Genomic DNA, 18,037 nt, shown 5'->3' on the forward strand with positions numbered 1-18,037 from the left:
AATAATTTGAAGACCATATAAAATTTTTGCAATAGTCTTTTAATGTTACGTTAATCCTGAAAACTTATTTAGTCCAGTAGTTCCTTATCTGAAATTTCAGGCCAATAGTTCCTTATCTGTTAGGGATCCAAAAAGTAATGCAATTACTTTTTAACAAATAATGACATAACTATAAGTATCAGTAACAAGTTTGCAATGGCTTCCTGAAAACCAGTCATCTCTATTTAGCATCATTGAGATTGTAATAACTCTGGTGATGGTGGATTGCAATAGGATGGATACAAGGGGAAGGTGAGTGGGTGATGAGGAGATGAACAAACCTTTAAAGAATTTGAATATAAAGAGGATAAAAAAAGAACAATATTTGCAGGAAAAATCACTGTTAAATAATAGATTTTTTTTTGAGATAGGAGAAATATGGCCATATTTAAATTAGATAGTTAAGAAAGAATAGAAGGTAAGGAAATTAATAGAGGAGAGAAGAGAGCGTTGATGACCGGAGAGTTAAAAGGAGGTAGGAAGAAATGGTACACAGCACAGAGATGGAAGTTTGGTGATTCAAGAAAAGTAAAATTAATGTTGGATATTTTGGGTATGTTTCCAAGAGGGTGAAACACTTGTTACCTAATTAATTCTCTTTTCTATGTAAAGCAGGAGGTAAGATCATAAATTCTCACTCAACTTGGACTCACTGTAGTAGCTGATGCCAGCATCACTTCTTCTTTTTGATATTTACCTATTTCTCATTATTAAATGGGGTATACATTTATTATAAATATAAAAGAAAAATAACGAAGCACCTAGGAGCGCACCGTGATGAATTAGTCACTATTAAATATTGTTTAAGAGTATGATGTTATTAATACATGTTATAAAACTAAAGATATGTGTTATTAAATGTTCTTAAGAATATGAGTTTTAAATTGCATTGACTTACTTTGTCCATCTGTTCATTCTGGGTATCAGACATCTATACGTGTTGGCTCTCAGGTAGGTACGTGTATTTGTTATTAAGGAACCCTATAGGGCTTTCAAGCAGCAAAATTATCTAATGTTGGACGTTTGTCACCAAATAGACCTTTTCCTATACCTCAGATTCTGCCACAAGATGTTTTTCCTAGAATCTCATGCTGGTAGTATCCTCTCTCCCAGTGGGTCCCACTCTTGAACTACCAGTAAGGCTCAAGGTCAGGCACTTTGCAATGGAGGAGACTTTTCTTTGACATGCCCATTGGTAAGATCGCAGGGCTCTCCAATTTTCTTCCCCCTTATTCATGTAGACCTGAACCACATCATGCAGCTAATTAAGTCCACCACTTAATCAACATTTGATAGGCGAACGAGTCATCAGTCTTCTTTTTTCATATACTGCAAGTGATTATCTTGAAGGCCCCTCTGTCAGCTGTCATTGCTGGGGTGTCAGGGAATTCTTCACTAGAAACAGTGCCTTCCCAAAGGTCCCACGGAATCTCTTCTTTGCTTTCACCCACTCTTTTGTGTAGCAAATCAATTTCAATAATTCTCTATGAATTGATCAATGTACATTATATATTCATACTTTCTTCTCTTTGAAGTAGCTAATATATTATTTAACTTTTATTTTATGATATTATGTACCAAACAGAAATATTAAATGTGTATCATTAAAATTGTTAACATTTTCTTTTGGTTTTTAATATAGGAGTCATAGTAATCTATTCCCTCTCAATTTCAAACTAAGAAGTATACAATTATGTTTCCTTTTATCATTTTAGTGGAAATTAATTTATTTATTGGTTCATATATTTTAAAGCATGGATATCAATAACTAATTTACATTCTTTATCGTATTTTTCGTTTGTTTGTTTTTTTCGAGGAAGACCAGCCCTGAGCTAACATCCGTGCCCATCTTCCTCACTTTACGTGGGACGCTGCCACAGCATGGCCTGAAGAGCAGTGCATATGTGCACACCCGGGATCCGAACCCAGGCCACCAACAGTGGAGTGTGTGCACTTAACCGCTATGCCACAGGGCTGGCCCCTTTATCATACTTTTTAACACTAGAAATTATGACTCTACACTTTTTAACTCTTGTTGGATCCTTTGATCCAATTGTAATTATTATCACAGCATCCTTATTTAAACCGTCATTTACACTACATAAAATTTTAATAACTAAGATCGCTTTTGCTACTCTCAACTCAAACACATGGATAATATTTCTGAATCATTTGTAACATTATTTTTATGGTAGTACTAAGTTTTTCTTTATGATATTCTTTTTTCAAGTATGTTTTCTTGATAGATTTCAGAATACAGTCATTACCGTCAGCCCTTCTAATTAACACATGCATTTTCTTGGTTCATAGTTTATCGTGTTTCTTATACTACTTATATTCTCTTTTCTTGGGATCATTTTGTCTGTTTAAATTGTTTTTACACAGAGTATTTCCTTGTAAACCTTCCAAAGACATGGTAAATATATTATGCAGTTGAAGAATCTTGGCACACCCAACAATGCCTTTCTTTTAAACTTCTCTATAAAATATATATTTGCCGGATATAGGATTTTTGGTTTATAGATCTTTTTTTCTTGCACACATTTTACAAAGCTATTTCTGGTATCATCTAATCTCCCCTGTTGCAGTTGAAAATTATGATATTATCTGCTTTTCATTATTTTTTAAACTGTTCTCTTTGAGGTAAATGTGGTAAAAAAATAAATTCTCCTTTTGAGTTAAAATATATATATATATTCATTTTAATTTTGTGTCTTATTAATTAGTCTAACTTGGCACTCATTATGCCATTTCAATGTGTAGCTCCAAATGATTATTCAGCCAAGGAGTGTTTATATCTATTTTTTATTTGTTAATTGCATCTCCTCCATCTGTTCCTATTTGTCCTTCAGTTACTCAAATTATTCACATGTTAGAAATCCAAAATACGTCATTATTACGTTCATATTTTTCATTTACTTATTATATTCTTTTGTATTGAGAGATATTAATTTTATCTGTTTCTGGAAGATACAGTTTTCAGCCCTGTATATTCCATTTGTCAGCTTATCTATTGATTTTTTGAAGATGTTTTACATATTTAGACTTTAAATGCCTTATAATAAAAATTATTTTCCTGATTATATATTTACTATGCTCAAAATTAAAAGTATATTAAAAGATTTGCCATCAAATTATCCTTATCCAAAGCATCCACACACCTACTATCACCTTTATTGTTTTTTGTTTGTTTCTTTACGGTAATACATATAAATATATATTATTATCATTTCCTAACCTTTCTGATTTAGTTTCTGCATCTTAAACTTTTCACTTAACATCATAACACAGAAATTATTCCATACCAATATAAAGACTACTGCATGGAAATTTCTCAATATTTTCTACAACTGCATATACATTTTAAAGGTGTATATATACATATATATATATATTTTTTAATGAGCCACTCATGGATGAACTTTTATATTATTTCCAATGTTTTGCATTCATAAACAATGCTCCAAATTACAAACATTTTACATGCTTTAGTTTAAAAGTGTACTGTCTATTTATACAGAATTTAGTCCCAGTAGTGGGATTGCTGGGTCAAAGTGTAAACTTCCAAATTATCCCCCCCAAAATTTTTTTCGTTTTGCAATTCCATCACCAATATATACTAGCACCTATTTCACTACAGAGTGTTGTCAACATTTTGAATATTTACTAGTTTAAAAAGTTAGAAATGGGGCTGGCCTGGTGGCATAGTGGTTAAGTTTGCACACTCCACTTCCGTGGCCTGGGGTTCGCAGGTTCAGATCCCAGGCGCAGACCTACACACTGCTTATCAAGTCATACTGTAGCAGGCATGCCACATATGAAGTAGAGGAAGATGGACATGGATGTTAGCTCAGGGCTAATCTTCCTCACCAAAAAAAAAAAAAAATTAAAAAAATAAAGTAGAAACTATGCCAGTATGCTTTTGATTAGCATTTATCTTATCTTCAGTGGGATTGAACATATTTTCATATATTTAAAGGCCATTTGTTTTGTTTTTCTGTGAGCTCTCAGTACATTTTTTTGCTAATTATTTTTTTTTGGTGTTATCACATTTCAACTCGTCTTCAAAGTTTTTTTCTTTTCTTTCAAGAGTCTTTTTTAGAAAATACTTATATTTTTATCTACATTTCTTTGTAGGTTATTCCAAGATGTCTTATAAGTGTTGATCCTATTTTAAATGAAATATTCTCTCACATTACATTTTAACTATTTTTTTTTACTTAAATGTATTCTGTACATTTATATATTAATTTTATTTCTTACTGCTGTTTTCAATTCTCTCATTGATTTCAATAATTTTTATTTGATTATTCTTATTTCCTAAGCATACAATTACATCATCTGCTATCTGCAAATAGTGATATTAATTCCAAATTATTTTAGCTATAATTCCTTCCAGTAGGATATTAATTTTTACCTTTTTCTGACTATAGTGGGTCTGCTTCCATTATGTTCCTATAAGGTTATATGACAATACTGGATCAATATAAATTTATATACATTATTCTGTTAAGAAATAGCTATTAATTTTTATTTTATTGAGTGTTTTTATCAAAATCATGTGCTAATTTTTGAAATTCTTTTTAGCATGAAGCAATTTGTTCAGATAATTATATCCCTTAAATCCATCAGAATGTTCATTTAAATTAATAGACTTCATAATAATGAACCAGAACTACATTCTTGGGGGTCTAGAATTAAGTAACTACATCTATCATGTGCTGTTAATGTAATGCTGGATGGTGATTTTTTAAATGATTGATAGAGATTATTCTTCTTTTTTTATTCTCTATATCTCAGGAATGGGTATTAATATAACTGTACTTCATTAAAGAATTTGGAAATTTTTCTTCTGGTTTAAATGTACGGAACATTTTAATATTTGAAGTTATCTACCCTTAAAACAAAAAGTAGATTCTATCCTTCATTGACTCATGGCTTCGGAGAAGAATAGTTCTTTTACACCTCTCTTGATTTCTTGATTTTTTTTCTCCTATATAGATCAGTCTGTCTGGATTATCTATTTCTGGGTCAGTTTTGATAAGTTAAATATATTAAATTTTTGTTTTATGTGTATTTTATTTGTATAAATAGAATTGAGAAAAGTAGTGCAAAAAGGTACAAAATTGTTCAGAGTTATTTTGCAAACTGTATGTATTAGTTATTTCTTTGTGGATAGTGATCATAACAATTCTTATTTTATATATTTGTGATTTCTCCTTTTTTCCTTATTCAGTTAGATAAAACTTCATAAACTTTATCAAACATTATAAAGAACTATCTTATATATTGATTTATTTGGGTTAGTTATATGGGTTTTTTAAATTGCATTAATTTCTTATCAGTTTTGTTTTTATTAATTTCTCTTATTCATTCATTCATTTTATTGCATTGATCTCTATTATTTCCATGCACTTAATACTTTCATTTTGAAAATTCAGATTATAATTTATTTTTTACTTTGTGTTCAACTTCAGCTCCGTTGCATGGGTATTTTCATTAATATTGTTTAAATATTTTCTTCTTTTATGGTAAGAACACATTTTTAAAATTTTGCTATAAATTTTTTGGATTGTTTATTCATTCATCTCTTCAAGAACATCTTGTTTGCTTCTAATTTTTGACAATTATGAATAAAACTGATACAAACAAACTAAAAATAAAATAAAATAAATTGCATTATATTTCATCATGTCTTGTAATTTTTAGTCATTATTCTATTGTTGGCAATTTAAATTGTTCCTAATTTCTCTCTGTTTTACTTACTAATTTGATATTTATGTCCATAAACTTTTGTATGCATTTCCCATTATTTCTCTATAATAGATATTTGAGAATGAACTAAAACATAGACTTATGAAAGTTTTTAAACTGTATTTTTGACTTGCCTTCCAAGGAAGTCAAATGCATTTTACAAGCAATGCACAAGATAACTCATTTCCAAAAATCCTCAGCACAATCTGATATAATCTTGTAAACAGTCATTTTATTCTTGAATTTACTACTTGTATCCATGTCTTACTTTTCTATTTTAGTGGTATTGATTTAAGAACTCTTTAGATACCAAAGTTTTATCCTTTGCCTGTTAATTATTCTTTTATAAGTTGCTTAATTTATTTTATGCTTAGAATTCCATACTACATACAACGATCTTTTGAATGCAAATTAACATTTATCCAGTTAATTTAACTTTTCATAGAGGTCTTCATGCCTCTAGAATAAATTTTAAGTTGTAAATTAACAAACTCTACCTAATGTAAGTATGTTTTTCCAAATAGTTAACTTTTCTTTAAATATATATATCAACTATTTAAAATTTTATCTTTTAGTTACTTATGTATACTATAATCTATTAATTTTTCTTTTTTTTAAATAATTTTGGGGAGAATTTTATTTCTTCTTATTAAAATGTTCAAAAATGTCCCCATTTTAAAAAGTATAAGTTCTAAACTCCAGGAAGTTGTCTTATGTTTGTCATAATGTGACCTCTCTTATATTTGAATATAAGATTTCAGCTTCATCTCTTGCTATTCACGTCACACCACTTGTACAATATGGTCATTGGACAGACTACTCGTTCTTACTATACAACTTATATATACATAAATGCATTTTCTTAACTTATTAGATTCCTCATAGACTTCTTGTTTCCAAAAACTGCATGGAAAATTTGATCCTTTAATGTACAATTCAAGTGTCATTTCTGTGCAGATATTTCAATCATACCGAATATTCTGGTCACATAGACTCTTTCCCAGCCCTTCAAGACCCAGAAGAAAAGTTTGTTACTCTTGTGATCCTAAAGAATTTTGTTTATACCAATAACATGCTTCTTTTCCCATTATATTATTGCTAATTGTTTCGAGAGTCTATTAATTTACCGTATTTGAGAACCTTACAAGAATTCATCTCTGTATAGATTTATATATAATATTAACATTGTATCTAGCACATAAATAATAATACATATTCAAACATATGTTTGAATCAAATCAAACAATTTATGTCTAATTGAATTGAATAACATATGAACCGCCGTCTTTGGAAAAAGTATTCAAGGAAAGAATTTAGAATAAAATTTATCTAAATATTAAGAGGTAGAATGTAGGGTAGAAAGTGTGGACCCTCTCTGAGGTATTAACAACAAAATTTATATACCCTTCACTGAAAACCTGTGCTATGAAAATATCCCATATTTAATCATGGGAGAGTTTCACTTGATAAATATACTATCATCGTAAGAATCAGGGAAACTTTCATTCTCAACATACGAAGAAGTCTTTGATGTCCGCTTGCTGGGCCAACAGCATCTTTGTAAATGTTAGGAAGGGATGGCCTTTGGGTATGTATTTCAAAATGTAGTGACTGAATGTGAACTCCATTTATTAAACCTAAATACTAAGTGATAGAAAGGGAGAAAGAAGTGACCTCACAAATGCAAAGGTAGCGTTCAGAGTTGAGTTTCAGTCAGAGGCTACTTAGATCTGTTGGTACTATGCGTAGTGTAGGCAAGTAGAACATGTACAGCTGAATTTTCCCATCTTAATAATTGCCAGATTGGTGAGATGAAAGAAAAATGGGATATAAAGTTGATGATTCTGGCAATAAAGTGATTGAAATAATTGACTCTATAATTCAAGGCTCAGATAATTGAAAGGACTCACAAGCCTCCACAGTCATGTAAGGCTTTAATAAAGGTACATGGTCAGTTTAGCAGAAGAAATAAAGCACAGGCAAGCATTGAGAAGCCCAAGACTTCTAAATGCAGCCTTCCATCCTTTCTCAGACATACAGGACTCACCGTGTCTTCAGATTACAAACTATCAAGAAATGTGCAGGTACCTTGGTTTCAGGGAAGCTAAGACAGAAGTTTCCTGAAGTCTTTTATACCCCACTGGTCACGGAGCTAAAATCAGACAGTCTAACAAGGTAAGGAGGTTCAAACCATCAGTCCATACATTTTCTCTAAATAGTGTAGACAAATGAGCACAAGGGGCCTCTAAAGTAGTTTGAACATTAAATAGCACATTATGAATCACTAGATAGCACATTTCATCCTTATCTTGGCTAAGTGTCAGCACCATACTTCCAGAAGTCCTGGAGATAAGCATACTGCTCCTCCAGGTCAGCTGCAAGTTAACCTTATCCTTATATACCTGGGTAGGGAAATAATTGGAAATAAGAGGAGGTTATTAGAAATGCAATCTCAAGTATCCAAAGATTGTAAGAAAACAAGGCGGTGTCAAAAACTGTACAGGGTCTGAGATTTTGCTCTGCTTACAAGCTAGCAAGTTAGCCTGTCCATTCTTATAGATGCTGGCGGAAGACACAAGAGTCCTGACTCAGAGACAGACAAAAGACCAAGACAAAAGACAAAAGACTTATTTATTTTAATTTATTACTTACTGCACAGCAGATAGCATGAACTTCATGTTTGCATTATTTCCCCTTTCTCTCCAAGTCTCATGGGGTGCTGCGGAGCATTCCAGGTAACCGCTGTATCTACAGTGGGTCTGTATTATAGCTAGGAACCCCAAGTTTAGGTAACCTCCAATTCTAAACCTAAGCTAGGAAGAAACTTGGAGAAAATATTATATTTATTATACTGGCATGCAAAAAATAAGCATTCTGCCCCAAGGGAGACACTATATCTATCCCCAGTGTTTTTATACAAACAGCCTTAAAAAGACATTCTGGAATAAAAATTGTCAAACACATGTAGAAACATGAGAGACTCATGAAGAATTGCGTTCCTAAGAGAAAGATGTGAAAATATGGCTGGAGAGGAGAGTTTTCTATTGAAATACTTTCAAAGTGAAGCAGTTCTCTGCAATGCTGAACTCTAGGGTACGGCAATGGAATGAGTGGCTGAAGTGGAGTTGAGTGATCTTAGCTGAATGTAAGGAGATTAAAAAGTTGAGAGTCCACGATATTAGATATGTCATGTACATGGCCTTTGCGAGCTCGCATGTTGTTCACAAAGTGATGGCGCAGAGTAGGAATTAGTGCCTAAGCCTGCAATTAATAAAGGAGCGTTATAGGAAAGTGAAAAAAATGACATCAACAGGAACAGGTAAGTTTGGCATTTCAGATGTTCCTGTAATGATCTTGAAGCAACAATGTAGTATGAGGATATCCACCCTAACTCTAAATCCATGAGCGCACAGAGTGTATTAGCTTTCCACTGCTGCCATAACAAATTATCACCAACAACACCCGTTTATTATCTCACTGCTCTGTAATTCGAAAGTCTGGCTACAACATGGCTCAACTGAGTCCTCTGCAGTGATTCCCACAAGGCTGAAATCAAGGTGTTAGCATGGCTGTGCTTCCTTCTGGAAGCTCTGGGGATGAATCTGCCCCTAAGCTCATTCAGGATGTGGGCCAAATTTATTTCCTTGCATTTGTAGCTTTGAGGTCCTGGTAGGACTGACATCCCTATTTCTTTGCTGGTTGTCGGCAGAGGGCCAGCTTTTGCTCCTAGAAGCTGCCCACATTGCTTTCCCTGCTCTCCATGTGGCTGTGGCCCCCTCTAGAAATAGTGGGTGGAGTAAATATGTGCATCGAATCTCTCCTTACTGCTGCATCTATCTGATTCTACTGGAGAAAGTTCTGCTTTTAAGGGCTCATGTGATTAGAGTGGGCCTGCTCAGATAATCGAGGATAATCTATTTCAAGACCCCTAATGTTAACTCTATCTGCAAAGTCCCTCTTTTTGTCATGTAACATAATGTATTCACAGGTTCTAGTGATTAAGATGTGACAATTTTTGAAGGCCAATATTCTGACTAGCAGGAAGGGATAATGAGCAACTTTCACTTAGGATGACTACAGGGAAAGTATTATTTTAAGTGGGTGAGGGTGTGTGGATAGATTTTGATCCACCACTGGGGTTTATCATGATGTGCAGAACAATGATTTGGATGGGAGGAGGGAGAAATGATTCTGGTGTTGGAGAATGGAGACTCAGAATCATAGGGGTATAGAAAACCAAGTTAAGACATAAAGGTTATCTAACTTTCTGCACTCCATTAAGTAAATATTTCACTATATATATATATGTATATGTACATATATATATATATATATATATATATATTCTCTTTTTTTTTTTTAGAAGCAAGCAGTGTTTTTTTTTTTGAGGGAGATTTGCCCTGCAGTAACATCTATTGCCAATCTTCCTCTTTTTCTTTTTTCTCCCCATAGCCCCAGTACATAGTTGTGTATCATAGTTGTAGAGTTGTAGCTCTTCTATATGGGATGCCCCCTCAGCATAGTTTGATGAGCAGTGAGTACGTCCATGTCCGAACCGGCTAGGCCCAGACCACGGAAGCAGAACATGCGAACTTAACCACTATGCCGCCAAGCCGGCCCCAACAATATTTTTTAAATGTGAAAAAATATACCAATATTAAAAAGTACATAATAAATTTTGAGGTCTCAGAAAGACAATAAAAGGCACACAATAATATGCTGAAGACCGAGCAAAGCTAATACTAAGACAAAGAGAGAAGTTATCTTGTAATTCTGGGGTTGTATCGTTCAAGCATGTGTTCCAGCATAGCAGAGCACTTCTTTTCAGCAGGTTAAAATAGGTAAGAGAAATGTTCTTGGTACTGCTAATCTGATTTGCTCATGTGGTTTGATTGCTTTCACAAGTTGGGGTATGTTTCACTTTCATAAGATGATTGCTCTGTAACTTGCATTTCCCTTGCCTCCATTATTTGGTATCCTGCTTGCATGGGAACAGTTTCTCGTTATGTGTAGGCGTATACTATTGAATTATTTGAGTCATGTTGGAGTGCTATTCTTATTTATGATAGTCCCTCAACATAATGCTCTATCTAAAAGCTGTGAATACGTCACCTAAGGGTGATGGAGAGCTCCAAACAGTCACTTTCTGAAGTTGTAACTGGCACTTGCTTTCAATTGGTGTGATTATGTCTAAGCCATGTGATTTGAAAGGATGGTGCTGACGTGCACAGACCCTTTCTATTGCTTTAATGCCTTTCTTCCTATCATAGATCCAAACAACATTTTTATCTCTTCACTGAATATGACAGCCGTGTGATTCCTTTTTCTCTGTGGATCCAATTAATCTGTCTATGCTTCTCAGCTTTTTAATTTTTTGGCATATGCCTTTTCTGTCTTTCTTTTTCTTCTAAACAAGTTGTTTACATTCTCAGCATGCTTATCTTTAGATCTTCATGCTTGTCTGCTTTTCAAATTACTTACCCATTTATCCCAGCTTCCTGTTATGTGTTTACTAATGATCACCCTCATCTCGCTATACTCAGGCTTTGATTAGGGTCTTCTCTTCACTCATGCACTGCAATTCTTTGAGGTGCATTCAATAGCTCACTTAAAAGAAGCAGACAAAATAATCCTGACAAAGTCTCAACATTGATTTTGTACTCTAAAAAGGTTTACAAGAGCTTAATGTGAATGTTATGAAAACCAAGGACATCAGACGGCTAATTGTCTCAACAAATACTTTTTAGGGAAGAGATAAAACCAGACACAAAGAAGAGAATCAAAACTCATTTGCAAGGATATATGAAATCTACTGAAGTAGAAGTTAAAGAAAGCAACCTGGCTGAAACACATCATACTTCATCTCCATGATGAAACTCATTTACAAAACCGTTCAGCGAGATAATATATGTATAAGCTGACATGCAGTGAACCCCCAATAAAGGGGGTATAAATCTCACACTTACCTTTGCTTTACTAATTGGGAAATCAATCAAATGTAACAACAGATATTCATTTAGTAAAATTTGTTTGAGTGTTTTCTCTTTGCCACAAGATACATTTAAATCAATTTTCAAAGTTGCATATAATCTGATAGTTTATCCACAGTGACAATATAGCTTATGAGGACTGAAAGAGCGAGCTACTTTTTTTTTTTTAATTTTTTGTTTATTGCAGTAACATGGGTTTACAGCATTGTATAAATTTCAGGTGTACATCATTATACTTCTATTTCTGCATAGATTACATCATGTTCACCACCCAAATACTAATTACAACCCATCACCACACACATGTGCCGAATTATCCTTTTCGCCCTCCCCCTTCCCCCTTCCCCCTTCCCCTATGATAACCACCAATCCAATCTCTGTCTCTATCTGTTTGTTTATTGTTGTTATTATCTACTACTTAATGGAGGAAGTCATACGGTATTTGACCTTCTCCCTCTGACGTATTTCACTTTGCATAATACCCTCAATGTCCATCCATGTTGTCACAAATGGCTGGATTTCACCATTTCTTATGGCTGAGTAGTATTCCATTGTGTATATACACCACATCTTCTTTATCCATTCGTCGCTTGATGGGCCCTTAGGTTGCTTCCAAATCTTGGCTATTGTGAATAATGCTGCAATGAACACAGGGGTGCATGTATCTTTATGCATTGGTGTTTTCAAGTTCTTTGGATAAATACCCAACAGTGGAATAGCTGGATCATATGGTAGTTCTATCTTTGATTTTTTGAGGAATCTCCATACTGTTTTCCATAATGGCTGCACCAGTTTGCACTCCCACCAGCAGTGTATGAGAGTTCCCTTCTCTCCACATCCTTTCCAACACATGTTGTTTCCTGTCTTGTTAATTATAGCTATTCTGACGGGCATGAGGTGATATCTCATTGTAGTTTTGATTTGCATTTCCCTGATAGTTAGTGATTTTCAACATCTTTTCATGTGTCTGTTGGCCATCTGTATATCTTCTTTGGAGAAATGTCTGTTCAGGTCTTTTGCCCATTTTTTAATTGGGTTGGTAGTTCTTTTGTTGTTGAGATGCATGAGTTCTTTATATATTTTGGAGATTAAGCCCTTATCGGATGTATGGTTTGCAAATATCTTCTCCCAATTGTTAGGTTGTCTTTTCGTTTTGTTGATGGTTTCCTTTGCTGTGCAGAAGCTTTTTAGTTTGATGTAGTCCCATTTGTTTATTTTTTCTATTGTTTCTCTTGCCCGGTCAGACATGGTGCTTGAAAATATGTTGCTAAGACCGATGTGGAAGAGCATACTGCCTATGTTTTCTTCTAGAAGTTTCATAGTTTCAGGTCTTACATTCAAGTTTTTAATCCATTTAGAGTTAATTTTTGTGTATGGTGTAAGATAAGGGTCTACTTTCATTTTTTGCATGTGGCTATCCAGTTTTTCCAACACCATTTGTTGAAGAGACTTTCTTTTCTCCATTGTATGTTCTTGGCTCCTTTGTCAAAGATTAGCTGTCCATAGATGTGTGGGTTTATTTCTGGGTTTTCGATTCTATTCCATTGATCTGTGTGTCTGTTTTTGTGCCAGTACCATGCTGTTTTGGTTACTATAGCTTTGTAGTATATTTTGAAATCAGGGAGTGTGATACCTCCAGCTTTGTTCTTTTTTCTCAGGATTCCTTTAGCTATTCGGGGTCTTTTGTTGTTCCATATAAATTTTAGGATTCTTTGTTCTATTTCTGTGAAAAATGTTGTTGGAACTTTGATAGGGATTGCATTGAATCTATAGATTGCTTTAGGAAGTATGGACATCTTAACTATGTTAATTCTTCCAATCCAAGTGCATGGAATATCTTTCCATTTCTTTGTGTCTTCTTCAATTTCTTTCAGCAATGTTTTATAGTTTTTGGTGTATAGATCTTTCACCTCTTTGGTTAAGTTTATTCCTAGGTATTTTATTCTTTTTGTTGCAATCGTAAATGGGATGGTATTCTTAATTTCTCTTTCCGCTACTTCATTGTTAGTGTATAGAAAAGCAACTGATTTTTGTATGTTGATTTTGTATCCTGCAACTTTACCATATTCGTTTATTACTTCTAAAAGTTTTCTGGTGGATTCTTTAGGGTTTTCTATATATAAAATCATGTCACCTACAAATAGTGACAGTTTCACTTCTTCCTTTCCAATTTGGATCCCTTTTATTTCTTTCTCTTACCTGATTGCTCTGGCTAGGACTTCCAGTACTATGTTAATGTTTTTAATTTTTGTTTATTGCAGTAACATTGGTTTATAACATTGTAAAAATTTCAGGTGTACATCATTGTACTTCTATTTCTGCATAGATTACATCATGTTCACCACTAAAATACTAATTACAACCCATCACCACACACATGTACTGAATTATCCCTTTCACCCTCCTCCCTCCCCCCTTCCAGTACTATGTTAAACAGGAGTGGTGACAGTGGGCATCCTTGTCTGGTTCCTGTTCTTGGAGGGATAGCTTTTAGTTTTTCACCATTGAGGATGATATTAGCTGTGGGTTTGTCATATATGGTCTTTTTTATGTTGAGGTACTTTCCTTCTATACCCATTTTATTCAGAGTTTTTATCATAAATGGATGCTGTATCTTGTCAAATGCTTTCTCGGAATCTATTGAGATGATCATGTGATTTTTATTGTTCATTTTATTAATGTGGTGTATCATGTTGATTGATTTGCGAATGTTAAACCATCCCTGCATACCTGGAATAAATCCCACTTGATCATGGTGTATAATCTTTTTAACTTATTGTTGTATGCGATTTGCTAGTATTTTGTTGAGGATTTTTGCATCAATGTTCATCAGTGATATTGGCCTGTAGTTTTCTTTTTTTGTGTTGTCCTTGTCTGGTTTTGGTATCAGAGTAATGTTGGCTTCGTAGAATGAGTTAGGAAGCTTCCCCTCCTCCTCAATTTTTTGGAAGAGTTTGAGAAGGATAGGTATTAAGTCTTCTTTGAATGTTTGGTAGAATTCACCAGGGAAGCCGTCTGGTCCTGGACTTTTATTTTTGGGGAGATTTTTGATTACTATTTTGATCTCCTTACTGGTGATTGGTTTATTCAAATTCTCTACTTCTTCTTCATCCAGTTTTGGAAGGTTGTATGATTCTAAGAATTTATCCATTTCTTCCAGATTGTTGAATTGGTTGGCATATAGCTTTTCATAGTAATCTCTTATAATCTTTTGTATTTCTGAGGTGTCTGTTGTAACTTCTCCTCTTTCATTTCTGATTTTACTTAGGTGTGACTTGTCTCTTTTTTTCTTGGTGAGTCTAGCTAAAGGTTTGTCAATTTTCTTTATCTTTTCAAAGAACAAGATCTTGGTTTTATTAATTTTTTCTATTGTTTTTTTTGTCTCTATGTCATTTATTTCTGCTCTGATTTTTATTATTTCACTTCTTCTACTGATTTTGGGCTTTGTTTGTTCTTCTTTTTCCAGTTCCTTTAGGTGCATTGTTAGATTGTTTATTTGAGATTTTTCTTGTTTGTTGAGATAGGCTTGTATTGCTATAAACTTCCCTCTTAGAACCGCTTTTGCTGTATCCCATAAATTCTGGCATGTTGTATTTTCATTTTCATTTGTCTCCAGGTATTTTTTGATTTCTTCTTTGATTTCTTCATTGACCCAGTCATTGTTCAGTAGCATTTTCTTTAATCTCCACGTATTTGTGGCTTTTCTGATTTTCTTCCTATAGTTGATTTCTGGTTTCATACTGTTGTGTTCAGAAAAGATGCTTGGTATTATTTCAATCTTCTTAAATTTATGGAGACTTGTTTTGTGGCCTAATATGTGATCAGTCCTGGAGAATGTTCCATGTGCATTTGAAAAGAACGTGTATTCTTCGGTTTTTGGATGGAATGCTCTGTATATATCTACTAGGTCCATCTGTTCTAGTGTGTCATTTAAGGCCAATGTTTCCTTATTAATCTTCTGTTTGGATGATCTATCCGATGGCGTAAATGGAGTGTTAAAGCCCCCTACTATTATTGTGTTACTGTCTATTTCTGTTTTTATGTCTGTTAATAATTGCTTTATATATTTAGGTACACCTACCTTGGGTGCGTAGATATTTACAAGTGTTATATCCTCTTGTTGGATTGTTCCCTTGATCATTATGTAATGCCCTTCTTTGTCTCTTTTTACAGTTTTTGTTTTAAAGTCTATTTTGTCTGATATGAGTGCTGCTACCCCAGCTTTCTTTTCACTGCCATTTGCGTGGAGTATCTTTTTCCATCCCTTCACTTTCAGTTTGTGAGTGTCTTTAGGTCTGAAATGTGTCTCTTGTATGCAGCATATATATGGGTCTTTTTTTTTATCCATTCAGCCACCCTATGCCTTTTAATTGGAGCATTTATTCCATTGACGTTTAAAGTAGCTATTGATAAGTATGTACTTACTGCCATTTTTTAACTTTTTTTTTTCTCAGTGTTTTAGTAGTCCTTCTCTGTTCCTTTCTTCTTCTATACAGAATTGATGGTCTCTTTAGTTTGACCTCTGTCTGAAAGCTGTACTCTTTAACTCCCCTCCTCCCTCCTTTTATGTTTTTGATATCATATCTAACTTCTTTTTTGTGCATTTGTATCCATTACATTCTTATCATGGAAATAGATAATTTTTCCTATTTGTGGTCTTCTCTTTTTCCCTTAAATCAGTCCCTTTAACATTTCTTGTAGCACTGGCTTCTTGTTGAAGATCTCCTTTAATTTTTGCTTGTCTGGGAAATTTTTGATCTCTCCTTCTATTTTGAATGATAACCTTGCTGGGTAGAGTATTCTTGGCTGTAAATTTTTTCCTTTTAGCACTTTAAATATATCGTGCCACTCTCTTCTAGCCTGTAAGTTTTCTGCTGAGAAGTCAGCTGATAGCCTTATGGGGGTTCCTTTGTATGTAACTTGACTTTCTCTTGCGGCTTTTAGGATTCTCTCTTTATCTTTAATTCTGGTCATTTTGATTATGATGTGTCTTGGTGTGGGCCTCTTTGGGTTTATCTTGTTTGGGGCTCTCTGTGCTTCCTGCACCTGATGTCTGTTTCCTTCCTTAGGTTAGGGAAGTTTTCATCTATTATTTCCTGAAATAGATTCTCTGCCCCTTTGTCTCGCTCTTCTCCTTCCGGGACACATATAACACGGATGTTAGTGTGCTTGATGTTGTCCCAGAGGTCCCTTAGACTGTCCTCACTCTTTTTAATTCTTTTCTCTTTTACCTGTTCACCTTGGGTAATTTCTTCTAGTCTTTCGTCCAGCTCACAGATCTGTTCTTCTGTATCCTCTACTCTGCTTTTGAGTCCCTCTAATGAATTTTTCATTTCCAGTATTGTATTCTTCATTTCTGATTGGTTCTTTTTTATATCTTCCATTTTTTTGTTGACATTCTCACTGAGTTCATCTATTCTTCTCCCCAGATCAGTGAGCATCCTTAACACTCTTTGTTTGAACTCTCTGTCAGGTAGGTTGCTCATTTCTGTTTCACTTCATTCCTTTTCTGTGGTTTTGTCCTGTTCCCTTACTTGGAATATATTCCTTTGTCTGCTCATTTTGCCTCTTTCCCTGTGCTTGTCTCTACATATTAGGTAGTTCAGCTACGTCTCCTGCTCTTGGATAGGTTACCTTATGTAAGTGATGGCTTAGGAGGCCTGCAGTGTGCTTCCCTCAGTTCTCAATGTTCCAGGGGTGACCCTTATGTGGGCTACGTGTGTCCTTCTGTTGTGGCTTGTTTGCTCTCCCTGTAGGTGCCCAAGGAGGCCGAGTTATGCTCCTGGCCAGCTGTTGTAATGCTCAGCTGCTTGTAGTTGTTGTGGGCCCTTCAGTCTCTTGGTCAGGTGTGGGGAGCCCCAGCACAGTTGGCTGCAAGTTCTAATACCACATTTGTGTTGCAGTATTTCTTTTTAGTGAGTAGGCCCCCAGCGTGGCAGGTTGTTAGGCTCAGGGCCTTACAATTGCTGTAAGCCTCTAGCCTATTAGGTCTCTTGTCAGCTCTCTGAGGATTGCAGCTGGGTGAGGCTGGCCTCAGGCACAGGAGCACCCATTTGTTTCAGGCTTTGAAAGGTGGGGCAAACCCCCTATGTGGGTCTTTGAGAAGCACAAGTCTTCTGCAGCTGACAAGCCCTGCCGCCCACAGGTCCACACACACAGTCAACACAGTCCTGCTCCGTGTGAGCGCCCCGACCTCCCCAAGCGGACCCAGCGTCTCCACGGTGGGAGCCCCACACACTCCGCCACTGCCTCAC

Source organism: Diceros bicornis, chromosome 16, assembly GCF_020826845.1.
Source record: "Diceros bicornis minor isolate mBicDic1 chromosome 16, mDicBic1.mat.cur, whole genome shotgun sequence".
In the NCBI taxonomy this organism is placed as follows: domain Eukaryota; kingdom Metazoa; phylum Chordata; class Mammalia; order Perissodactyla; family Rhinocerotidae; genus Diceros; species Diceros bicornis.